The sequence below is a fragment of the Manis pentadactyla genome, chromosome 3 (genome assembly GCF_030020395.1).
Source record: "Manis pentadactyla isolate mManPen7 chromosome 3, mManPen7.hap1, whole genome shotgun sequence".
Classification (NCBI taxonomy): Eukaryota; Metazoa; Chordata; class Mammalia; order Pholidota; family Manidae; genus Manis; species Manis pentadactyla.
This window is the reverse complement of record NC_080021.1, coordinates 81,106,064-81,133,258: the sequence shown is the minus strand read 5'-3', so window position 1 is coordinate 81,133,258 and position 27,195 is coordinate 81,106,064. Positions and strand designations below refer to the sequence as shown.

At 38.8% G+C, this 27,195-nt stretch overlaps 1 long non-coding RNA gene across 2 annotated transcripts in view; it reads right to left on the bottom strand.

The window, feature by feature from the left end:
* Nucleotides 1-13,287, bottom strand: part of LOC118908911 (uncharacterized) — a 71,748-nt gene extending 58,461 nt beyond the window's left edge. Inside the window, exons 1-2 of one of the 2 annotated variants that reach the window (XR_005023422.2) lie at nucleotides 13,006-13,287; nucleotides 8,753-9,031 (exon numbers count right to left, since the gene is read on the bottom strand). This is a non-coding gene — a long non-coding RNA (uncharacterized LOC118908911). The remainder of the gene's footprint in view (nucleotides 1-8,752; nucleotides 9,032-13,005) is intronic. The other variant, XR_005023423.2, reaches the window with a different exon arrangement.
* Between the last annotated feature and the right edge of the window lie 13,908 nt (nucleotides 13,288-27,195).

Below are 27,195 nucleotides of genomic sequence, written 5' to 3'. Positions count from 1 at the left end.
AAAGCTACAGGCAGACAAAGATCACAGAGACAACATCAGAGAAGGAGACAGACCTAACCAGTCTTCCTGACAAAGAATTCAAAATAAAAATCATAAACATGCTGACAGAGATGCAGAGAAATACGCAAAAGATATGGGATGAAGTCCGGAGGGAGATCACAGATGCCAGAAAGGAGATTACAGAAAAGAAACAAACTCTGGAAGGGTTTATAAGCAGAATGGATAGGATGCAAGAGGCCATTGATGGAATTGAAACCAGAGAACAGGAACGCATAGAAGCTGACATAGAGAGAGACAAAAGGATCTAAGGAATGAAACAATATTAAGAGAACTGTGTGACCAATCCAAAAGTAACAATATCTGTATTATAGGGGTCCCAGAAGAAGAAGAGAGAGGAAAAGGGATGGAAAGTATCTTTGAAGAAATAATTACTGAAAACTTCCCCAAACTGGGGGAGGAAATAATCGAACAGACCATGGAAATACACAGAACCCCAAACAGAAAGGATCCAAGGAGGACAAGGCCAAGACACATAATAATTAACACGGCAAAGATCAAGGACAAGGAAAGAGTTTTAAAGGCAGCTAGAGAGAAAAAGGTCACCTATAAAGGAAAGCCCATCAGGCTAATGTCAGACTTCTTGACAGAAACCCTACAGGCCAGAAGAGAATGGCATGATATATTTAATGCAATGAAACAGACGGGCCTTGAACCAAGGATACTGTATCCAGCACGACTATCATTCAAATATGACGGTGGGATTAAACAATTCCCAGACAAACAAAAGCTGAGGGAATTTGCTTCCCACAAACCACCTCTACAGGACATCTTACAGGGACTGCTCTAGATGGGAGCACTCCTAGAAAGAGCACAGAACAAAACACCCAACAATAGGAAGAATGGAGGAGGAGGAATAAGAAGGGAGAGAAGAAAAGAATCTTCAGACAGTGTATATAACAGCTCAATAAGCGAGCTAAGTTACGCAGTAAGATACTAAAGAGGCTAACCTTGAACGTTTGGTAACCACAAATTTAAAGCCTGCAATGGCAATAAGTACTTATCTTTCAATAGTCACCCTAAATGCTAATGGACTGAATGCACCAATCAAAAGACACAGAGTAATAGAATGGATAAAAAAGCAAGACCCATCTATATGCTGCTTACAAGAAACTCACCTCAAAACCAAAGACATGTACAGACTAAAAGTCAAGGGATGGAAAAATATGTTTCAGGCAAACAACAGCGAGAACAAAGCAGGGGTTGCAGTACTAATATCAGACAAAATAGACTTCAAAACAAAGAAAGTAACAAGAGATAAAGAAGGACACTACATAATGATAAAGGGATCAGTCAAACAAGAGGATATAACTATTCTAAATATATATGAACCCAACACAGGAGCACCAGCATATGTGAAACAAATACTAACAGAACTAAAGGGGGAAATAGACTGCAATGCATTCATTCTAGGAGACTTCAGCACACCACTCACCCGAAAGGATAGATCCACCAGGCAGAAAATAAGTAAGGACACGGAAGCACTGAACAACACAGTAGAGCAGATGGACCTAATAGACATCTACAGAACTCTACATCCAAAAGCAACATGATACACGTTCTTCTCAAGTGCACATGGAACATTCTCCAGAATAGACCACATACTAGGACACAAAAAGAGCCTCAGAAAATTCCAAAAGATTGAAATCCTACCAACCAACTTTTCAGACCACAAAGGCATAAAACTAGAAATAAACTGTACAAAGAAAGCAAAAAGGCTCACAAACACATGGAGGCTTAACAACACGCTCCTAAATAATCAATGGACCAACGACCAAATCAAAATGGAGATCCAGCAATATATGAAAACAAATGATAGCAACAACCCTAAGCCCCAACTTCTGTGGGACACAGCAAAAGCAGTCTTAAGAGGAAAGTATATAACAATCCAAGCATGTTTAAAAATGGAAGAACAATCCCAAATGAATGGTCTAATGTCACAATTATCGAAATTGGAAAAAGAAGAACAAATGAGGCCTAAGGTCAGCAGAAGGAGGGACATAATAAAGATCAGAGAAGAAATAAATAAAATTGAGAAGAATAAAACAATAGCAAAAATCAATGAAACCAAGAGCTGGTTCTTCGAGAAAATAAACAAAATAGATAAGCCTCTAGCAAGACTTATTAAGAGGAAAAGAGAGTCAACACAAATCAACAGTATCAGAAATGAGAAAGGAAAAATCACGATGGACCCCACAGAAATACAAAGAATTATTAGAGAATACTATGAAAACCTATATACTAACAAGCTGGGAAACCTAGGAGAAATGGACAACTTCCTAGAAAAATACAACCTTCCAAGACTGACCCAGAAAGAAACAGAAAATCTAAACAGACCAATTAACAGCAACGAAATTGAAGCGATAATCAAAAGACTACCAAAGAACAAAACCCCCGGGCCAGATGGATTTACCTCGGAATTTTATCAGACATACAGGGAAGACATAATACCCATTCTCCTTAAAGTTTTCCAAAAAATAGAGGAGGAGGGGATACTCCCAAGCTCATTCTATGAAGCTAACATCACCCTAATACCAAAACCAGGCAAAGACCCCACCAAAAAGAAAACTACAGACCAATATCCCTGATGAACGTAGATGCAAAAATACTCAACAAAATATTAGCAAACCGAATTCAAAAATACATCAAAAGGATCATACACCATGACCAAGTGGGATTCATCCCAGGGATGCAAGGATGGTACAACATTCGAAAGTCCATCAACATCATCCACCACATCAACAAAAAGAAAGACAAAAACCACATGATCATCTTCATAGATACTGAAAAAGCATTTGACAAAGTTCAACATCCATTCATGATAAAAACTCTCAGCAAAATGGGAATAGAGATCAAGTACCTCAACATAATAAAGGCCATCTATGATAAACCCACAGCCAACATTATATTGAACAGCAAGAAGCTGAAAGCATTTCCTCTGAGATCGGGAACTAGACAGGGATGCCCACTCTCTCCACTGTTATTTAACATAGTACTGGAGGTCCTAGTCATGGCAATCAGACAAAACAAAGAAATACAAGGAATCCAGATTGGTAAAGAAGAAGTTAAACTGTCACTATTTGCAGATGACATGATACTGTACATAAAAAGCCCTAAAGACTCCACCCCAAAACTACTAGAACTGATATTGGAATTCAGCAAAGTTGCAGGATACAAAATCAACACACAGAAATATGTGGCTTTCCAATACGCTAACAATGAACCAACAGAAAGAGAAATCAGGAAAACAACTCCATTCACAACTGCATCAAAAAAAATAAAATACCTGGGAATAAACCTAACCAAAGAAATGAAAGACTTATACTCTGAAAACTACAAGTCACTCTTAAGAGAAATTAAAGGGGACACTAACAGATGGAAACTCATCCCATGCTCATGGCTAGGAAGAATTGATATCGTCAAAATAGCCATCCTGCCCAAAGCAATATACAGATTTGATGCAATCCCTATGAAACTACCAGCAACATTCTTCAATGAACTGGAACAAATAATTCAAAAATTCATATGGAAACTCCAAGGACCCCGAATAGCCAAAGCAATCCTGAGGAAGAAGAATAAAGTAGGGGGGATCTCACTCCCCAACTTCAAGCTCTACTACAAAGCCATAGTAATCAAGACAATTTGGTACTGGCACAAGAACAGAGCCACAGACTAATAGAACAGACTAGAGAATCCAGACATTAACCCAGACATATATGGACAATTAATATTTGATAAAGGAACCATGGACATACAATGGCGAAATGACAGTCTCTTCAACAGATGGTGCTGGCAAAACTGGACAGCTACATGTAGGAGAATGAAACTGGACCATTGTTTAACCCCATATACAAAACTAAACTCAAAATGGATCAAAGACCTGAATGTAAGTCATGAAACCATTAAACTCTTGGTAGAAAACATAGGCAAAAACCTCTTTGACATAAACGTGAGTGACCTCTTCTTGAACATATCTCCCCGGGCAAGGAAAACAACAGCAAAAATGAACAAGTGGCACTATATTAAGCTGAAAAGCTTCTGTACAGCAAAAGACACCATCAATAGAACAAAAAGGAACCCTACAGTATGGGAGAATATATTTGAAAATGACACATCCGATAAAAGCTTGACGTCCAGAATATATAAAGAGCTCACACACCTCAACAAACAAAAAACAAATAACCCAATTAAAAAATGGGCAGAGGAACTGAACAGACAGTTCTCCAAAAAAGAAATACAGATGGCCAACAGACACATGAAAAGATGCTCCACATCACTCATTATCAGAGAAATGCAAATTAAAACTACAGTGAGGTATCACCTCACACCAGTAAGGATGGCTGCCATCCCAAAGACAAACAACAACAAATGTTGGCGAGGCTGTGGAGAAAGGGGAACCCTTCTACACTGCTGGTGGGAATGTAAATTAGTTCAAACATTGTGGAAAGCAGTAAGGAGGTACATCTAAATGCTCAAAACAGATTTACCATTTGACCCAGGAATTGCACTCCTAGGAATTTACCCTCAGAATGCAGCAATCAAGTTTGAGAAAGACCAATGCACCCTTATGTTTATCGCAGCACTATTTACAATAGCCAAGAATTGGAAGCAACCTAAATGTCCATCGATAGATGAATGGATAAAGAAGATGTGGTACATATACACAATGGAATACTACTCAGCCATAAGAAAAGGGCAAATCCTACCATTTGCAGCAACATGGATGGAGCTGGAGAGTATTATGCTCAGTGAAACAAGCCAAGCAGAGAAAGAGAAATACCAAATGATTTCACTCATCTGTGGAATGTAAGAACAAAGGAAAAACTGAAGGAACAAAACAGCAGCAGTATCACAGAACTCAAGAATGGACTAACAGGTACCAAAGGGAAAGGGACTGGGGAGGATGGGTGGGTAGGGAGGGATAATGGGGGGGGGAAGAAGCAGGGGGATATTAAGATTAGCATGCATGGGGGGGTGGGAGAAAAGGGAGGGCTCTACAACACAGAAAAGGCAAGTAGTGATTCTACAACATTTTGCTATGCTGATGGACTGTGACTGTAAAGGGGTTTATAGGGGGGACCTGGTATAGGGGAGAGCCTAGTAAACATAATATTCGTCATGTAAGTGTAGATTAATGATACCAAAAAAAAAAAAGGCAGTTCCTGTGTGGTGACCTCCAATGAGTTCTACACAAGGGTATAAAGGGCATATAAAAGTGTAGGCAAAGGGTCTGTTTGTGTTTATACAGAGGGTCAAAGACTAGTTTGGCTACCCTGAAAATGAACTAAGATAGAATATGAAAAAGAACTTCCAACATCAACACTCTCTGGAAGACTCATGCCAGAAGATGATCATCAAAAAATCCCAACAAAGATCCACACACTGCTACAGCTGTAGATGCACTCATCCCACCAGTTCCTGAACTTGCCATGGGAATGAAGAAGGAGACATCTAAGCTGGCCTGTGCATACAGTAAAACAACAAATTTGACTGGATCTATACTGTTGGAACTCAACCAAGAATTAGGAGAAGTGCAAATGGTAGCGCTCCAAAATCTTACAACTACAGACTATTTACTGTTAAAAGAACATATGGGATGTGAACAGTCCCCAGGAATGGGTTGTTTTAATTTGTCTGATTTCTCTCAGACTGTTCAAGTTCAGTTGGACAATATCCACCATATCATAGATAAGTTTTCACAAATGCCTAAGGTGCCTAACTGGGTTTCTTGGTTTCACTGGAGATGGCTGGTAATTACAGGTATGCTTTGGTTATGTAACTATACTCCTATTATGTTAATGTGTGTGCGCAATTTAAGTAGTAGCTTAAAACCTATACATGCTGAAGTTACTCTACAAGAAGATATGTCAAAGAAATAATCAATCTTCCCATGTTTTCTGCCGCCTGCTACTTCTATAGCTTTTCTTCTTCCTTCCTAATTACAACCCTTAAATAGAATTCGTGCCTCATATCAAATTTACCGAGTATCATAATTCTTCCAAGTGGTAAAGATACCTCAAGACAAATGCTGGGCATAGAAGCCACAGGGCATAAATATGCAAAGAAGTAAAAAGCTAACCTTTTCAAACAATAAGGCTTCTCTCTCACTTACCAACTTTACATTTCCCTGTATGGCCCCGGAAGATGACTGGTTAGCCAGAGACGGGTAAGATTCCTCAAGGGAGGAACAACCTAAGACAGGCACAGTTACAGGGGGGCCATCAGGTGAGAAATTGGGGATCAACAGAGGTGAGGCTTAGAACCTCACCCCCCCTGTTCTGAGAGAAATCTTCTGCATACGTGGATGTTTTATTGCCCTTGTCTAGCTTGGATTAACACATAGTCTACAGGCACACACCTGATCATCTACATTTGCTCTCTTACAACACTAAACTATGTTTTCTACCTTTATCTTGTATCTACCTACCACTTCAGCATTTTATTAAAAATAATAATAATAAAGAGAGAAATGTGGTATCCACATATAAATCAAGTATAAAAACCAAATGAGTATTCATATTTGAACTGACTGTTTATAGTTCATAATGTATGAGCAAAACCGAAAGTTTCTGTGATGACTGCCCCTGTACTGTTCACCATGTAACTTATTCACTATGTAAGAATTTGTTCTCCATGTAAGAACTTGTTCGTTATGCTTCAGAAGATTGGAGACTGATGAAAATTAGGCTTGTGGTGGATTAATGATTGTGCGTTGAGCATTGAGTCCCCTATACAGAATTTTATTGTTGTTAACAACCATTTGATCAATAAATATGAGAGATGCCCTCACAAAAAAAAAAAGTTCACACTTCCAATTATAAAATAAATAAGTAACCGGGATGTAATGTATAGCATAAGGAATATAGTCAAAATATTGTAACAGCTTGGTATGGTGACAGCCGGTACCTAGAATTATCATGTATATAAATGTTGAATCACTGTGTTGTACACCTGAAACTAATGTAATACTGTGTGTCAACTACCCTTCAATAAAAAATAACTGTCTACAAAAAAAAAATAATAATAATAATAATATACCACGTTAATAGAATAAAGAAATAAACCACGTTATATCAGTTGACATGATAAAAGCATTTGACAAAATGTAACACCCTTTCATGATAAAAACCCTCAGAAAACTGAGAATTGAAGGGAAGTTTCCCAAGATGATAAAAGTCATAATTGAAAAACCCACAGCTAACACCATACTCAATGGTGAAAGATTGAATGTTTTACCTCTAAGATCAAGAACAAGATAAGGAGGCCCAGTTTCACCACTGCCATTCAACATTGTACTGGAAGTTCTATCCAGAGGATTAGGCAAGGAAAATAAATAAAAAGCTTTCACACTGGAGAGGAAGAAGTAAAACTATCTGTATTCACTGATGACATGATCCTATTTATAGAAATTCCCAAGGAATTCACAGAAAATCTTTCAAGCCACTAAATTCAGCAAAGTTGTAGGTTGCAAGATTGACACACAAAGATCAGTTGTACTTCTATACACCAGCAATGAATATCTGTAAAGATATTAAGAAAACAATTCAATTTACAATACCATCCAAAAGAATAAAATATCTACCTATGAATTTAATCAAGAAGGTGAGACTTGTACACTGAAAACTACAAAACATTACTGAGCCAGTTAAAGATTAAAACAAATGAAAAGACAGCTATGTTTATGGACTAGAAAACTAAATTTTGTTGAGGTTACAGTAGTCCCTAAAGTGACTTAAAGATTCAATGCTTTCTTAATCAAAAAATCTAATGGACTTTTATTGCAGATATGGAAAAGCAGATACTTAAATTTATAGAGAATTTCAAAGGGCTCTGAGTAGTCAAAAAAAATATTAAAAAACAAAAAGTTGGAGGGCTCACATTTCCCAGTTTCAGTATTTGCTACACTACTGTATAGTCAAGAAAGCATGACACTGACATAAAGATAGACATATAGATCAATGGAATGGAACTGAGAGTCCAGAAACAAACCCATAAGTCTATGATCAACTATTTTTGACAAGGATGCCAAGACCTTTCAGCAGAGAAGAGAATAGACTCTTCAATGAATGATGTGAGGAGAACTGGATATTCACAGGTAAAACAAGGACGCCACACACCTATCTATATAAAAAGTAACTAAAAATGTGTTGCTGACTTACATATAAGGGCTAAAACCATACAATTCTCAGAAGAGAACAAGAGTATATCTTCACCACCTTAGATTTGACAGTGGATTTTCACACCATTGTGAATATTCTAAATATCACTGAATTGATCACTTTAAAATAGTTATGTTTTACGTTGTGTGAATTTCATCTCATTAAAACAAAAAAAGAGAGAATTATGCTTATTTGGCCCTTGTAACAAAGTAACAATTCCATATGGATTAAGAAAATGCAGAAGGAAAGTTTCCCTAACTTTACTAGTTTTAATTCAAGAATTCCAGACTTAAAAATCTCAGTTTTGGAAAGAACTTCAACATCTGTTTACCAGCCCACCCACTTGACACTCCAAACCCGCTGCTGTGTTCTTCCACTAAGGTCACTCAGAGCCTGCTCTTAGACTCCAGCAGAGACTCGCCCCCTGAGGCAGAGCATTCCTCTTCTGATTAGTTCTATTAGAAAGTTCCCTCATGTAATCAGATGAAATAGACCTCCCTGTGTGACAATATAAGAAATAATGAACTTCATCTTACCACAGAAGTGGGGTCAGTCTTGCAACCTCCTGGGATGGCACTGATGACACATTTTATAAGTATTTTCACTGTGTCTGCTACTCAAATCAAGTTCACATTCAAAAATAATCACTCTCTGATTTCCTTTTTCCCCCAGAGTTCAGATTGCAAGCATTCAGTTCCACCCAGCCAGTGGTGCCTTATTGATAATTAATTTCCTTTTAAGTTTGAATTCTCAGTAGTTGATCTGGTGGTTCTGACTTGAAAGCCCCTCCAGGCATCACCTCTGATCAGATGAGACTGGAAAAACAGAGAAATGCACCTTCAGCATAGAATTATGATGTGAACTATAAAGTTCAGCGAAGCCAGTACACCAGATTAAAACAGTAAGAATGAAATGAACAAGCCCATGCTAGCACACACATCTCTGTTCATAAACACACACACTACACACAAATGTGCTCTGTTAAATGCTTTACATTTATTTCATTTCATGCTATTTCATTTCATATAGCAGAACTTATTTATTCTTATTTCATTTCATTCTCCCAACAACCCCATGAGGTAGGTGCTATAGTACTCCTGCTGACAGTTAAGGAAATTAAGGTAAAGATAGGTTTAGGAATTTAACAAGGTCACACACCTAGTAAATAGTGAACTGTGATACAAGCTTAGAAGTGAGAGCTTTACTACTGTGATAGGCTACCTGGCAGGGGAAGACAGGAATGAGGTAGCCGTGGACCCTGAATAACAGTCTCGATGCCGCTATTCGCTCTCTGTTTGCTTTGGGCAAAATCACATGATCAGTCTGTGCTTCCTCCTCCCCTCCTTTCTCTCCTCCTCTCGCTCCCTCTTTTCCTCTTTCCCTCTGTCCCATCTTCATTCCTTACCTTCTCCTCCCCCTCCACTCCTCCTTTTCTCTCTTTTTTTCTAAAACATAGAATTGCACTAGATTATCTTTGGTCCAGTGTCTGCTTACATGTGCTGTGCGTCTATGCTGTGAGTGTAGTATGACAAGTGACAGGCATGGGGCAGGTGTCCCTGAGAATAGTCTTGGGAATTTTCTTTTTCCAAGATGAAAATCAGTTATACAAATTGAACTCAAAATGGTTTACTGTTTTCATGGCAAGGGGAATGTAAAACTGTTAAGAACTTGTGCCACCTTTGACTCTCACTGATACGTCATCCAATTCTGTTCCAATACGAGAATGTAACTGGTACGTAAGTTGGAAACAATATGCTTGCCTTATTTTGGAAAGTAAATGTTTTAAATTAACTTTAAATAAGTTCTGCTATTGACGCTGTTGGTTTCCAGTTCCTATTCAATAGTTCCTTCTTCTCAGTGCCTGCTACTGAATATTTTTGCCTCTTTTGCCCAAGAAACAATTGTCCATCATGCAAAAGAGCACCACCTGATCAAGAGCTATTGAGGAGTGGTAAGTTTTCCCTTTCCCTTTTATATCTAATAACCACAATTATCATTTAATACCTATAGAGATGAGCCTTAAAATAAACCTCCTCCCAGATTTCTCCATGAACTATAATTATATTTCAAAATGAAAAATCACGTTTTCATTTTGAAATATAATTGCCTTTTTGGAAATGTGAATGAGTGATCAAAATACAGCTGTTTCTAAAAGCTTATAAATGTTTTTATATACTTTTCTGTAGTTGCACTTTTTTTCTATTGAACACAATTTGAGTCACATATTTCTGGGGTCCACAATCACCCCTCATTTACACAGACAAAGTCAACTGATTTATTTACAAGTAGAAAAGACAAACCCCTTTCCTAAAGTTCATTCACAATAAATATTGCCCTTAGCAGACCATCAAAAAACTGCATGCCTAGTTAAATATATAAAAATACATTTTCATTCATATTTAAAAGCAAAAGTACTAAAGGCATCATTTGTAAATGTTGCGTGAGGATGGATACCGGGTCCATGCTAAATATAGTGTGTATATCTAGCAAACACAGAGGACCAAAAGAAGTAATTCTGAACTTTAAACACCATCTTCAAATTGTCATTGAAGTTATTTCCAAACTGCTGAATTACATACAGTGCTATACAAAGAATCAAGCCAGAAATTACATGCAACTGCTAGATCATGGCAGGTCTGAGTAGCTTGGGGAAGCTCTGATCACAGAGGCACTAGGAAGAAATTTTGTCTCTTCAAAATGATACTCATAAAAATACTGAAGCAACTATTGCTTCTGCAATATAATCAAAAGTTATTTTAATATTTTTTGAATGAATGATTTCCAACATGTCAAAAACTGATTTCTCATTATCAACTGGAGTAAAAATTCCAATCCTATAAGATTGTTTTGAAATTCAAATTAGATGAATTTCAAAATACTTTTAAAGTATTTTGTAAGTTATAACACACCTCCACAAATGTAGGGTAATGTAATTGTTAAGATACTAGATTTACAAAACTTTTATAATTCATATTATATTAGGTATGAAGTAATTGATCAAAACTTCAAGGTAGTTATTATTAACAGCATATTCAAAGCCAAGCTGGAATAAAATGAAGATCTATTTACAGCTCCCACCCCAAAGAGAAAGTGATTATTCTTGGCAAATGGACTGTAAGTGGCCTCCCTTCCTGTCATGCCCTGTTGGGTCACAATGATGGTCTTGAGAGTTGGCAAAGACAGGTATGTGATTCCTCTTAGAAGGTTCTAAGGGTCTTCCTCTTAGACTTGGATACTTGCTCTTACTTGCTCTCATATCAACCTGTGAGCTATGGGAAAGAAATGATTGCTTACCATATAAGCATGAGTGGGCTGATGCTGAGAACAGCTGAGAAGAAAGCCCAAGACCACACACAGTCAGTGTGAAGTAGGAGAATCCAAGGTGTCTGTAAGTCTTTTTTTACTCAGTTAACTTTAAACCTTCCTGGCCCTCCAGGGCCTCGAAGGAATGGTGTAGGACTTCATTCCTTTACATAAAGCAATCAAATTGGAAGGGATGTAATTAATTGTTACCAGCCATTTCACTATTATCTAAATGAATGTCAATTTTTTTTGTAGCCATTTTTGAAAGAAAAGACATAAAAAATAAGGAGAGACATGGGACAGAGAAATTGGGGATTTGCTCGAGTTAAGTTTGCTGAACACTGTAGTGAGATATTACAGGCTCTGCCATCTTGGCTCCAAAGAAACATACATCTAAAGAGAAACATGGTGAAGTACATGTGTATATTCTGGACACATAAATAAAAAACAAATGGAAACCAAGATATAAAAAACAGTATGAATTGCACGTCAGATACATGTTGATATAAATGGAGCACAGGGTGAAATTCCTGCAGGGTACTACTGCATGAGGTACATGCAGGCTCTGTCCATATTAAGTAGATCAAACAAGTAGATTAACAAATGTTAATAGATCTTTTGACTGGGGCAATCCTGAATAGTTCCAAGCAATTTCAAAAGTTGTGTAATGTTTAGAGACCACTCTGAAAGGGCAATTATTCAGAGGCTTTATTGATTATGTTAGCCAAATAAGATATTTGAGGCAAAAAAAAATGGAAATATTATTAAGGATAGAAATATGTCATTTTGGAAAACTGAGATTGATGAAATCTGAGACTCTACTGATAATGAAAAGATTACCTTTGATCAGGGCAAGAGAGAGGGATGAAAAAGAACACGTTAGGTGTATTTCAAGAGAAGTCAGCCAGCAGAATTCAGTTTATGCCACCTGAATGGACAAATGATGGCCAAACCTCCTCATCATCATTCCCCTCCTCCTGCCCTCGGCCCCTTGTCAGTTCTCCCTTCATATCATTTACCTAACAGCCCAATTAGGAAATCAGTGAGTTATTCACTTTCCTCTGTCCCTCTCCTCCCCACTATCCAATCAGCCATAACTTCCTCAACACTAGCTCCCAAATGAGTCTCAAATCCATCCCTTTCCATCCATCACTGTCCATCCATGGGACTTCATTATCTCTCACAGGGATGCCGTTTCCAACCGTTCCCTCTCACTCCAGCTTTGCCCCTCTCCAATCGATGGCAGGCTCCTCTGCTAAATGCATGCTTGACAAAGCCATTTCTATCCTTAAACATCTCAAAGATTCCCCAGACATTATAAATTCAAACCACACAGAAAAGTTTCAGACATAAGAACTAAGGAATCCCAGTTTAAGAAACATTCCCGGTGAAGGTATATTGTACAAATCAGTTCATAAACAGGAGAGTAAACATGGGCAATAAAATTAAGTACCTGTATGCAAATCTAACTGGTATAGCATCTTACCAAAATCCAAGTTCTTCATCTCTCCACTGACATACAGCCAGGCAACATTTCCCATCCTCCTTTGCAGGTACCCAGTGTGTAGCCATGTAACTGAATACTAGCTGGTGGGATTTTGAGCAGCAGCAATGAGCACTGGTACCAAGCCTGTCTGCAAAAAGCTCCCACGTGGTCTCCTCAGGACTCTTTATGCTCCTCTAGACAATGGACTGGAGGGACACACAGGAAACCTTAGAATAAACTTGCTAAAGATGACAGAGTCTCTGATAACCCTGTTCCCTGAATGACCACATGGAGTAAGCTTGTTCTTTCAATCTGTTCATCCATCCAAGGCTGTTTTATAGGCAAGAAATATGTTCCTATTGTGTTTGAACCATTAAAGCTTTTAGGACTCATTTGATATAGCAAATAACCTATAGTAACTAATATGCATAGTCACCCAAAAGTTCCTAGATATATTTATATTAGTTTGTTTAGATTAGCATAAACATTAAAACATCAAGTTTCAGAAAATTTTATTGAAAATTCACAAAGCCAGGTATAAAACTATTGCTTTAGTATGCATGCCCTGAATTATCCGTGTAAGATAAATTCTAGCTGAAAGAGAGGCAACAAAGGGCCAGGTAATTTATTTGAATGCCTCCGGGGAGTTTCCTCAGCCTGGTTGTCACAGGCCAGGGAAGTCACGTGAAAGTAGACAGGAAGTGAGTTTTTAAAGAAGGTAGGGGGAGGCAGAGCTTAGATTTACAGCAGAGTGAGGATTGGCTAGCCTAAGGCACATTTTTCAGGTTGGGAGGGGGCAGCAGCCAGGGACTTTGGCAGGTCATCAGTGTCTGACGTGCTCCCCCTCCCCCCAGTGCCTTCAACCTTACATTTCAGCCTTTTGGTCATAATGGGTAATGAGTTGATCTGGCTACTTCTGGCTGACAAGGGGCATCATGGGGTGGGGGTGGAGGGGTTCGTAGCACGTAGTTACATTGCTCTGACTGCAAATATTTCACTCTGCTTTCTCTAGAGGCCCTTACTTCACTCTGTCCAAGTTCATGGTTTTTGTTTCATTTTCTTTTCTACAGATAGAGACTCTAGCTGCTGCCAGGGAAAAGGGGCGACGACCGCTCTGGCTGCTTCATGCTGAGAAGGGGCGCAGTAAAGGGTGCAGCTAGGTTTTTATCACTGGTCAGTTGAGAGGGCCTCAGAAAGTTGGCACTTTTATTCTGGAAGGATAAATTTGATGAGATTAAGAGTGTATGGCTGAATATGAGAACTAGAAATATGAAGAGTTTAATTGAGAATTATAGTTAGGTATTATGGGGAAACTAAAATTTTGAATTGAGTTTATATCTCAATGACTAGTATTAGGATTTAGTAGAGATAAGAGTGCATTACTGAAACAATACTTTTCTCTAAAATCACCCTTATTTTTATTACAAGTAGCCAGATTAAGAAAATAATTAACAGTTGGCTTGATTATTTGCATAAGTGCAGCAAGAAGAGCAATTGATTACATAGGCTCTTTTAAATGTGCTTTGCTGGAACTTTTTGTAAGGAATTTTAGATTGAACTTTTAAAGGCCTTTTGAGGACAGAAAGCCAAGTAAGACTTGCCATCAGGTTGTGCTTGCAGTACCTGTAGATTTGGGTGAATTCTTCTCTTCTTGAGGTTTCCAAGATATTCCTGAGGTTCCTGCACTTGCCAGGAAGTGACCTTCTTTACTCACCTGGTAAGGCTTCTGGGAACTTTGTAAGCAAGGTACTAGGTCAGTTCTTCTAAGGGGCTTTGTTGGCTTTATAAAGTCAATCTTAGTTCCTTTAAGTTGTCTGTTCATATCTGAGTTTATACACGTGTCTCTCAGGTATGATGTTCCAGTCAAAGCCTTGGTAATATAACTAGTGTTTTTAATTGGTCTTCTTACAAGGAAAGCAGATTCTTATTGAACTTGTGCAAATAAACACACTGCCATGAAATATAAAAATAGTCACTGATAGTTTTTTAAATTCTGGAGGGATCAAGTAGAAAGATAAAGTTTCAATTCTGCTTATAAAGGCAGTCATTTACTAAACTGTTGTCAGCTTAAGAGAAAAAGCTTAAAACACTTTATCAACAACATTTGAAACAAAAAGTCACAAAATTATCTTTAGTTTACTTAACTTTATGTAACTAATACTTGTTCTGTTGAAATTTAGTTCTTTACTGGTTTAGGAGTAATAAAACAGTGACTATAAATGACAAAAGACTTACAAATGACAATGGTTAAAGATCTGATGAGAGCTTACTGTAAGACAGTTGTCATAAGGAAATTTGGATATTTCTGTAACACAAAACATTCAGTAATAAAGTTTAGCATTATTCTCTGTGATAGTGCCTTTTAGGTAATTAAGCAGGTAAATAAGCCAAATTAGCTAAATATTTTCCTCAATGAGAAGAAATTTTTCTGACATGTTCTAGGGACCCTTTGGAAAATATCAGAGTGAACTAGAGGTAAAAAGCACTTTTTGAATTTGATTTAGGGAAGCTGTTAAAAGTTTTAAGGCACTTGCTTAAATGGGATAATAGATTGCTATGAAGCAATACTTATCTATTTACCCAGAATGACAATAAAACACCTCAAAGGCAAATAAAGAAGGTTACACAGTTGTTAGCAAACTTTAGCTTTTAGTCCTTTTAATATTAAGATCTTATTTTCTTAAATATTCTGACAACTCATTGAGACTTTAAGCTTGAGAAAGTGCTTTGATTAAACAATTAGAGAACTCATTGCAATTTTTTAATATTAAGAGCAGATTAACAGTTAAGAAAACTTTGTCTTTTTAACTGAAAACAAAATTTTAATTTTTCTGTGTACTCAATACTGAGATTTATTTGCTACTGCAGGACAACTGCATGATTGAGAATGTAGGACTTTAAGATGGCGGCCACACGTGTGAAGACAAAGGACTTAAAGATGGTGGTGGAGAGAGGGGGAGGGGATTGTGAGCTGAGGGAGGCGGGTGACTGAGGTTTTCTGGTGGATCTGAAAAGGAAGGACTGGGCAGAGTAAGTGGCTGACTTTAACTGGAGATTGGGCCAGGAGAACCTGAGTCATTGAATACTTAACATAAAGGTCTGGGTGGGAGCGCAAAATCCAAAAAGCCTGCACATATGGGATTTCACTCTACTCTCCATTCTAGTGGCAATAATTAGTTAAGTTGGTGAGGAGGCCAAAACTGAAAGTTCCCTCAGGGGGCCAGTGAGATTGATTGTCCAAGGGATACTGAGGCCCAGCCTCAGAGCAAGGAAAGACTAGCTTCTGTTTGCAAATTTCCTGGGACAAACATAGAGTAGCCGAATTAGAAATGAGACACCGCAGCAGGGTCTGAGCCTCTGCTTCTGAGGGCTGGTTCCCCATGTCTGCACCACTTCCCAACTAATCCCACTGAGAGGAGCACCCAGCATCCCAAGCGCACCAAGCCAGGGGAGACGGCCTGGGAGCCTGGGTGAGGGATGTCTCCCCTACTGCAGGCAAGGGGCGGGTATCCCAGATACTCGCAACAGATGGGCTGAATACCCAGACCTGGACATACGCACGATTTCTAATGGACCAGGTGAAACGGAGTTAGGAAGGGAAGCAGACCGGGAGAAACTGAGGGACTCACCAGAAAATAGTCCACACAGCGGAGAGCAGGCTGAAGTCCTGGGTCAGGGAAGGAGGGGGCAGGGCTGCCGATGGCCGGTCAGGGCCCTGTGCTCATGCTCCTTCCTGGGATTTCGGCACCAAATGTAAGGTAAATTCTAGCCAAAATAAGCAGGCAAAGAGAGGCAACAAAGGGCCAGGCAGTTTATTTGGTTGCCTCCGGGCAAGGTTCCACAGCCTGGTTGTCACAGGCCAGAGAAGTCACGTGAAAGTAGACAGGCAGTGAGTTTTTAAAGAAGGTAGGGGGAGGCAGAGCTTAGATTTACAGCGGAGTGAGGATTGGCTAGCCTAAGGCACATTTTTCAGGTTGGGAGGGGGCAGCAGCCAGGGACTTTGGCAGGTCATCAGTGTCTGATGTGCTCCCCCTCCCCCCAGTGCCTTCAACCTTACAATCTGCCCAGGCCCCTCATCATACACTCCATATTCCTGTCAAAACAAATTGCTTTCAAGAAAATGCTATTTCCCTGGCTATAATATCCTTTCCCATCTCCACTGATTGCCTAAAAAGTTGATGGCCCAACAGCAAATGTTGGCAAGGTTGTAGAGAAAGGGGAACCCTCCTACACTGTTGGAGGGAATGTAAATTAGTTCAACCACTGTGGAAAGCAGTATGGAGGTTCCTCAAAATGCTTAAAATAGAAATACCATTTGACCCAGGAATTCCACTTCTAGGAATTTACCCTAAGAATGCAGCAGCCCAGTTTGAAAAAGACAGATGCACCCCTATGTTTATCACAGCACTATTTACAATAGCCAAGAAATGGAAGCAACCTAAATGTCCATCAGTAGATGAATGGATAAAGAAGATGTGGTACATATACACAATGGAATATTATTCAGCCATAAGAAGAAAACAAATCCTACCATTTGCAACAACATGGATGGAGCTAGAGGGTATTATGCTCAGTGAAATAAGCCAGGTGGAGAAAGACAAGTACCAAATGATTTCACTCATATATGGAGTATAAGAACAAAGAAAAACTGAAGGAACAAAACAGCAGCAGAATCACAGAACCCACAAATGGACAAACAGTTACCAAAGGGAAAAGGACTGGGGAGGATGGGTGGGAAAGGAGGGATAAGGGTGGGGAATAAGAAAGGGGGCATTACAATTAGCATGTATAATGTGGGGGGTACAGGGCAGGCTCTACAACACAGAGAAGACAAGTAGTGATTTTACAGCATCTTACTATGCTGATGGACAGTGACTGTGAAGGGGTATGTGGGGGGGGACTTGATGAAGGGGGGAGTCTAGTAAACACAGTGTTCTTCTTGTAATTGTAGATTAATGATATCAAAATTTCAAAAAACAAAAAAAAAAAGTTGATGGTTATCCTGCCTGTCTCCATATTCCTCATCTAAGAAGATTTAAGTGGTCTTTCTTCTGCAAAAGTGTTTTTGTGGGCTCACATCAGTAACTCATAGCCCTTTCAATCTTATTCCTAGCACGCATACCTCATTTAATGGAACTGTCCAGGTTGGTCTCATGGCCTCATTTAACTTCCAAACAATATTGGGAAGTAGTGTAGCTGTTTTATATTGTTGCCATAACAGATTACCAGATTAAAACAAGAGTTTTAAGATAATACCTATTATCTTCTTACAGTTCTGTAGGTCAGAAGTCCTAGATGGCTTTCGTGAGGCTAAAATCAAGATGCCTTCAGAGCTGCATTCCTTTCTAGAAGCTCCGATGGAAAATCTGTTTGCTTCCTTGCTCAAAATGTTGGCAGAATTCATTTCCATGCCGTGGCACATCCAAGATGCCAGACCCCATATCCTCATGTGTCAGATGAGGGCCATTTCCAACTTCTCTGGGCGGCCGGCAATCCTTGGCTAGTGACCCCCTGCCTCCATCTTCCAAGCCAGCAACAGTGATTCGAGTTCCTCTCATGATTCAAATCTCTTCTGCTTATCCTTCCATCTCTCCAATGGACTCCTCTGCCTTCTGCTCCCAGTTTTAGGGGTCCACTTGATCACATTGGAACTATCCAGATAATCCAGGATAATCTTATTTGTAGGTCACTCGATTGGCAAACAATTCCATCTGCTACCTGAATTCCCTTTGCCACATAGTATAACATAATCAAGGCCTGACACCAGGGAGTGAAGATTATGGGGGTCAAACTCCTACCTAAAATAAGTAGGTATTAATGTCACAAAGAGAGAACTGAGGCAGCAAGAATAGTAGTTGGAAGAAAATCTAGGAATATGTTTTTTGGACCTAGGTTTCCCTAGATCAATGCACCATGTAATAAAACTCTAATTAGAGGAAAAAATTAATGAAATCTTTGTTTTTATTAAGGTATGATTGATATACACTCTTATGAAGGTTTCACATGAAAAAACAATGTGGTTACTACATTTACCCATATTATCAAGTACCCACCCATACCCCAGTGCAGTCACTGTCCATCAGTGCAGCAAGATGCCACAGATCCACTATGTGCCTTCTCTGTGCTACACTGTTCTCCCCGTGATCCCCCCACACCATGTGGACTAATCATAATACCCCTAAATCCCCTTCTCCCTCCCTCCCCACCCACCATCTCACACCCCTCCCCTTTGGTAACCACTAGTTCATTCTTGGAGTCTGAGTCTGCTGCCATTTTGTCCCTTCAGTTTTGCTTCATTGTTATACTCCACAAATGAGGGAAGTCATTTGGCATTTGTCTTTCTCTGCCTGGCTTATTTCACTGAGCATAATGTTCTCCAGCTCCATCCATGTTGTTGCAAATGGTAGGATTTGCTTCTTTCTTATGGCCGAATAGTATTCCATTGTGTACCACACTTTCTTTATCCATTCATCTACTGATGGACACTTAGGTTGCTTCCATATCTTGGCTATTGTAAAAAGTGCTGTGATAAACATAGGGGTGCATATGTCTTTATAAATGAACTATTATAGACCTAAAATTGTAAATAATCCTATTGCAATGCCACAATGATGTAACTTTTGGTCTCAGTATATTTATCTGATTATAGCAGTCTGGACACATTTAGAGGTAACAGAAGATCACAACATTAGCCACAGAAAATGGACTTGTGCCACCCCTCTAGGACAGAACACACAGCCAGAACCCTTTATTTTTGCTTGATTTGACCTTGCTGTATCTGTTGGGACCTATAGATGAGAAATCTCTTCTCTGATCAGAAAAAGCATAACTCAGCAACAAGGGGACCTACTGGATACCTTTACAAGATGCCATTTCTCTTCTTCTCAAAGAGTATGCTCTGAAACTGGCTGTCCTTGTGGGGTAGCAGGGTGCAGTCCTGTGTGCTGGAGGGGGTGGCAAAGGCAAGCTTGGAGTTCACCTGGAATTAGTTATGTGTATGTTCCTACTCATAAGACACAAGTCACAGATCTTAAATGCATTTGTTCTTGGAACCCTTTTGCATTGCTGTTGGAAATGTAAAATGGTGCCACTGCTATGGAGAATAGTACAAAGGTTCCTTAAAAAATTAAAAATAGAATTTCCATGAGACCCAGCAATCCTACTTCTAGGTATTTATCCAAGAGAAGTAAAAGCAGGATCTCATAGAGATATTTGCACACCAATGTTCACTGAAGCACTATTCACAATAGCCAAGAGGTGAGAGTGACCCAGTGGCCATTAAAAGATGAATGGATAAAGAAAATGTGGTACATACATACAATGGAATACCATTCAGCTATAAGAAAGATGGAAATTCTGACACATGCTACACCATGGATGAAACTTGAGGGCATTATGCTGAAATACGCCAGTTACAAAAAGACAAATACTGTATCATTTCATTTCTATGAGGTGTCTAATGTAGTCAAACTCATACAAACAGGAAGTAGAATGGTGGTGGCCAGGGACTAGGGGAAGAAAGAAATGGAGAGTTGTCTAATTTTGAATCTCAGTTTTGCAGTACGAAAATGTTCTTGACATAAGTCACACAGCACTGTGAATATGGTTAACACTACCGAAATACACACTTAAGAACAATTAAGCAGTGTACATTTGTCATGTAATTTTTACCATAATAAAAAAAAGAAATACAATGGCTCTTCATTATGCAAATTTACTTTGCCTCCTCAGACTTCAGCTGAAATCACCCAATGGTTCTACAAAAGAATGACAGCTGGTCTATTCAGTGAATCTAGCATTCTCTATTTTGAATACAAATTTCTAGAATATAAGTTTCCCTGAACACCACATCTGTTACTGGGAATGTACCAGGTGTCCCATATGGAAAGGAAAGAATGAGCAAACTAACAAATGAGTGATTTGTGAAAAAATAAAATCTATCTAAAGAAAGTAAAATCTGTAATATACATGGACTGGGCCAGATTTAACTAAGAGTTAAAGGTACTCTGAGTCTTTGGGACTGAATGACTGAAACAGTAGTATTCTTAGCTGCAATAGTGACAAGAACTAGTCTAGAAACCAGAACACCAAAAACTTTCTTCTTTCTCCAAATAATCTTCTAGACCTCAAGACAGACTATAGAAGATCTAATGTAATCCAGATGTGTGTAAATAGTGACTACTTAAGCAGTCCTGGCTGATCAATTGACTCTGCTTTTCCTAAACACAGGTTAATATTAATTAAATATTTTTAGGTAGAGGCTTATCTGTGACTCCATATTTAGACTGCCAGAGACCATGTCTGCTGTACATCAAGGACTTTAATGTGTCTTTGCTGACTAAGCCTTTTAAATGAAGTTACTTCTTTTTTTGTTTTCACTTATTTCTGAAGTACATCCTCACCTTTACCATACTTCCCATGAGTATGAGGTTAGCATGAAGGGCTTGGCTTCTTAAAAGCAGTAATGCATTCAAGGACCAGTCTGCGTGCGTGCCCCGGAGCCATCTGAACAGCCTCAGCACAGGGCAGCGCCTGCCACTGCTCTCCTCAGCCACGCCTGCGTGAGCGCCTCATCTGCTGCGCTCCGTGGGCCTGGAAGGTCATGGCTATGGACAGCGTTTAGCAAAGGTGGTGACAAATTCAGCCTGGAGAGTAACAGAATGGGGCAATTCTACATCTCACCTCAGGGGAATAAAACCAGGGTACTTCTCCTCCAGAGAGAACCAAGAACTCTGTGTTTGTAAGATGACTGTACCTCCGACTTTCTTGTGTGTATGCGTGTGTGTGAGAGACTGGGTGGAAGGAGAACTCCACAGCAGGGGCTATCCAAAAGGTCCTCAAACCTTAAAACTGACTTATACACTCATGGATAATACCATGATAAATAAAATAAATAAAAAGAAAACAAAACATTTTCTGTGTTTGCCTTTTAAGAGGCTTGCACTTTAAGAGGTTTGCATTTTAAGATTCCTCCTTTTACCACCTGCAGATTTCCAAACCAATTGAGATACTGGTGTCAGGGACAGAGTAAAACGTCAGCCTCATTCCTAATAAAGTTGTAACTGGAGAATGTAGCTTTGGTATGTTAGCAGTCAGCTTTCAAATACCACACCTCTAAATCAGGTGGACTTCCCCGCCCAGGCAGCAGTCACCCTGGCCAATCTGGAGTGGAGCAAAGCACGTGCCCCCTACTGGCTGGCTCAGCCCTGGAAAAGAAAGGATGGAGGGAGGCTGAGCTGTGCAAGTCAGGGATCAGGGACCTTCCCCACTCCACCGCATGTTGAGAAAGAATAGAGGGAGAAGCTAGAGGCAAGCAAGGCTTAGGAAAATTCCTCCTCTGAAAACTAGAGGAGGGTGAAAAAAGGTTTCCCTCTAACACCCTGCTTGCCAAATAAAGGGGATTTCCTGGGAAATGAGTGATCCATTAACCAGGGTGAAGGAAATGTGATGGGAGTCTTTAAATGAAATAGAGTGAGGAGCTGGGGGAGGGAGGGAGAGACACAGATTGAGAGAGTTTTTATAAGTGCATACACCCTTAGTTGTATACACTCTATGTACTATATACTCTTTATACTGTATACTGTATATGCATATACTATATTAAAGGTGGGCAGGCTTTTCTCCAGTGGTGCAGTGGATATTTTTCTGGAGTCAGCATAGATCTAAGCAACCACATTGTTCTTTGCCCACCTTCAGGTAACAGGCAGAGGAAGCGGAAATGCTGTGGTCACTCGGTATTTGAAATTGTGTTCTTAAGTCATCTAATTGTTTACCATTCACTGAGTGCCCCCAGTAGAGTGGAAGCTGTGTGAGCTCAGCGACTCTGTCTTGCTCACCACTGAATCACCAGGGCCTAGAACAGTGCCTGGTTCTATAACTGTTGGCAAATAATTGTTGAAGAAACAAGAGTAAGGCAATAGTCACAAATCAAGGCAGCTCCTAATTTAAAAAAGCAAAACACAACAAAAACTTTATCCTATGTCATCAATAAATCTTTGAAACAACAGTGCTTTATTTTCATTGGTCGCTTAATTTTGTCAGCTTGTTTTACTGGCCAAAGTTCACTGGAAGCACTTTTGAACTTTAATGCTATCTGGTGACTGGGATATAAGAAACACAGGCTTTTATTTCTTCCTTATTGTCTAACATTTCAGGGGGGGGAACAATATCCATCTCTCACTGCTGTATTGTACTCATCTCTCAAATGTGTTAGTATGATAATACCCTCTCTGAAATATTTTGCCAACTTACCCTTTGAAGTAGAGCCCTGACAACCAAGTCATAAGCAGCATCTAATGCCACAGACTTTCATTTCGTTCTGTGCTAGTAATGGAGGCAGTCACCCCAGTGCCCAATCCTCAATATTTAAGTTTATTGGGTCATCTTTAAAACTAAATGTTTCTAATATTTTTTCTTACACTTCTATCCCCAGTAAAGTATGGAAAAACAAAGAAAGAAAATAAAAAAGCAAAAGAATGTCAAAAGCAAAAACATAGTCAATCTTTTTTAAAATGCCGCAATGTCAAATAATTTATTACAAAGCAATGTTGACATTTAAAAAAGTAGATAAAATGCAATAACTTATTTTGCTGTATTATCTATAAGCTCTCTTGACTTATTCATATTTCAAATGTCAAACACATTAGGCAGATTCCTCCAAAGTAGAAAGAACAAAATGCTCTTTTAACCTAGTGAGCACTGTGGTTGTGCATTTAGTATAATTTTGAGCAAATACCAACATTGCCTCTCTTTCTTTCAGTTTAACTCAAATTTATGACCAGGTCAACAGTTTGTTATAGTCTCAGTATCTTTGCATATAGGAAAATTATGCATACTCTGCAGACACAAACAGGCAGAGTAAGAATAATAAGTGTGGACAGAGAGAAATACATAGCTTTTTTTGTCTTACATTAAGAAAAAAAACCACAAGTACTGTTTTCTATTAAATAATTCTTAATCTTTATGATACAGTTAAAAACCTAGAAGAAAAACAGGAGAACAGTAAATATGTTCCCCCTTCTAACTCTAGCACTTGAATCATTTTCCTCTTTTCCACCCCTTTCCTTGCCATCATTTTCAGAAATCCAATCTGGACCGAGACGATTCATCTTCCAAGTTGACTGACAGTCACAGAACCTTCTTAACGTTAATTACTTCCACTCCACTCTAACTACCCACTAGCGCTGAGGCATCTTTGACTTCAGTATCATTTAAATAATTGCAACTTTACCTGATTAGCCCACCTTCTTTCCTACTTTATGAACTTGGTTTTCTATTCACTGAAAGCTCTTGACTACCACTCTCAATCATCCCATCAGCCGTCTTCTGGCACCTCTGGCTTCCATCCCAACCAACTCTAACATTGCTTTTGCAGGGCCCTAGATTATCTCATTCCCATAGTCTTCTACCAGTTGCATTCTGTCGGCCTCTATTCAAGACAAATGCCTTTTGCTTCTTGATTCTGCATCGCTGAGAGGAGCTAGATAACATGGTAAATGAATATGTTTCTGTGCATGTAAATTCATGTTCTCCAATGCTGTATGAACCATTCTACCATGCCCCCAAAACTCTGCTGCAATTGACCTGCCACTCCTCTTTGCAGCTTCCTCCATGTGCTCATCTCTTTCAAACTGTTAACTGGGGCATGTGTGCTCTTTAAATGCTCACAGCACCTGGGAGCCGGCCTCTGCATTAGGGTCAGTTCCACAAGGCCACTTCTCCTCCCCTTCAGTGGGTGGCTATTATCAATGTGTCAATACCTTTCTCTTCCACTTTGCAAGGGAAGCTCTAGATTTAACAATCTAGTTCAGACCTCACTACCTCCCTTCCCTAGACTATTATAATGGCACCCTAACCGTCCTCAGCCCCTCCGGTTTCTCCTCCAGTCCATCTCACACATTGCCAAAACATTAAACTTCCTAAGGAACACTTTCAGCATATCACCTCTTACCTCAAAATGTTTTTGTGGTTTCCTATTGTCAAAGGAAACTGGCATCAGCAGGCTTTTTTGGGCTTCTCTTTGTAAGCCTGACCATGTCCTGCAGTGACCTGCAAGGCTTGGGTACTAATCAGAGGTTAATGCACTGTAGAGTCAATGAATTCCTATGAAATTCTATTTTGAAGTTTGGTAGCTTATTTAATTAACTGATAGATAGATGTTATTGCCCCTATTTTAAAGTTAAGGAAACATGCAGGATAGCTAAGAAGTCCCACAGGGTCATATACATGTGTGCAGCTAGAGTTCCCACTGAGAGATGTCTGGCACCCAACTTTTTCAAATACTGTTTTTCTATCACCAACCTTTGGAATCTCCCTGTGTCTGTAAAGGAAAAATACACATACACACACACACACACACACACACACACACAGAAATTTTTTTAAATTTAAAATCTGATTTTAAAATACATAGATTGTATTGCTAAGAAAGGAAAATGTAGTCAAGAGAAAAATACAGCATTTTCAATGTTTTCCACTTTATGGTGTCTTCAAGGCAAAAATGGTCTTTCTTGATATCCACCTGATCTCTTCCTAGAGAAGTAGAGTTAAAGGAAAAGGGAGGAAATAAATGGCCCCTGTGGCTCTCTCTCAATACTCCACCATGCAACAGCACAAGAAACCCCAGATGAGCAGCCGGCAGAGTCGGTGGCCCCGCAGACAGCGCCCTTCATCCACACCCTACTTTGCCGTGTGCAACCTTGGTAAGCTGACTGCAAGGGAGAGCTCATCCTCTTTGTCTGCTGTAAATCTGCCAGTATAAGTCATGCAGAGGCATCTCACCACTAATGGATGTGTTGTTAGCACTCCTTATGCTAGAAATTATGAAGATTAATACCTACTAGATTATTATTATTATAAAATTATGGAACTGCCAGCTTCTTTTCAGTTTATCTACCCAAGGACTTTACTCTCAGAGAAAATAAAGGTCAAGCTTGGAAGTGATGACTGGTTCAGAAAGATAAGTATTGCTGGGGGCTACCTTGGTGAGCATGGAGATGAATTGGGAGAGCCTATGCAAATATTTCCTTTTCATCTTAAAATCTGAGCTTAGACTGTAAATAAATTTGGGTCTAGTCACTGACCCATAAGACACAATGCAGAAGTTTAGTACCCATAAATATGTCATTAAATAACATTTTATTCATTTTTCTACAACTACCTCTATTTAGGTAGCAGTGATTAAGAGTTGGCTAGAATTCTTAATGCTCACATCTTTATTTTTGCTCCTCTTATCATATACTGAGAGAGAATACTGTCTTTAATTGGAAATGTGTTGCTAACAATTCACAGTCCTTAAGAAGGCATATATGAAGACCATAAAAATTCTCTTGATAATAGTTGAGTTTGACTTCCCTTAGATAAGTGTTGATTTCTTTTTTTAACAATTATAATACCAGAGAGATGAGTCAGTCCTCTATAATATTTGAAGTGAAAAGTGAGTACCAGTGAAATTAATGGATTTTTTAAATGTATTTGTAATCTGCTAAAGATTTTTGTATCTTTACAGTTCTATATCTTCTAAATTCTGTATTTGTCAAAAAAACTGAAAGTTGTAAGCAATATTATATGCCAAAGGATCTCATATTCCACCTCCCATGGTCATATGAGAACTAGTTGACTGATAGATTAATAAGCAACATCTGTTTAAATAAACAGTACACCTAAAGTAACTTTGTCATGTATACATTTCATTTGATAAGAAAGTCTGAGCATTCACTAGCTTTAAAGCATACTTCAATTTGTTTAAACTTCGAGTAGCCACTTACACATATAACTAAAACAAGTAATAATATACCTATATTTGTAGTGATTTTCATGATCGGCTTTTCAAAAATACTAGTTAAATAATTGACTTTTTATGATAACATCTTGGTTCAATTCAAATTTTACTGCTAAAAATAAATGGCTTATTTGATGCAACTGCTTATAAATCATATTTTTCTTCTATTCCAATACCTGTTATCTATATATTTTGTATAAAGGTATCCATTGTTCTTTGAAAGGAAAAAGATTATAATGATCAAAAGGTTTCTATGTATTAAGGAACACTGACTGATGTACATTTATGCTTTCACCAGCTGATTTGTATGCATATCAAGGGACAATGGTGCTGGTTCTCAAATCTATTTATACATATTTGTTATATTTGTTACAGTCATTTTGTAAATTAATAAAATATCTCATAAGCCA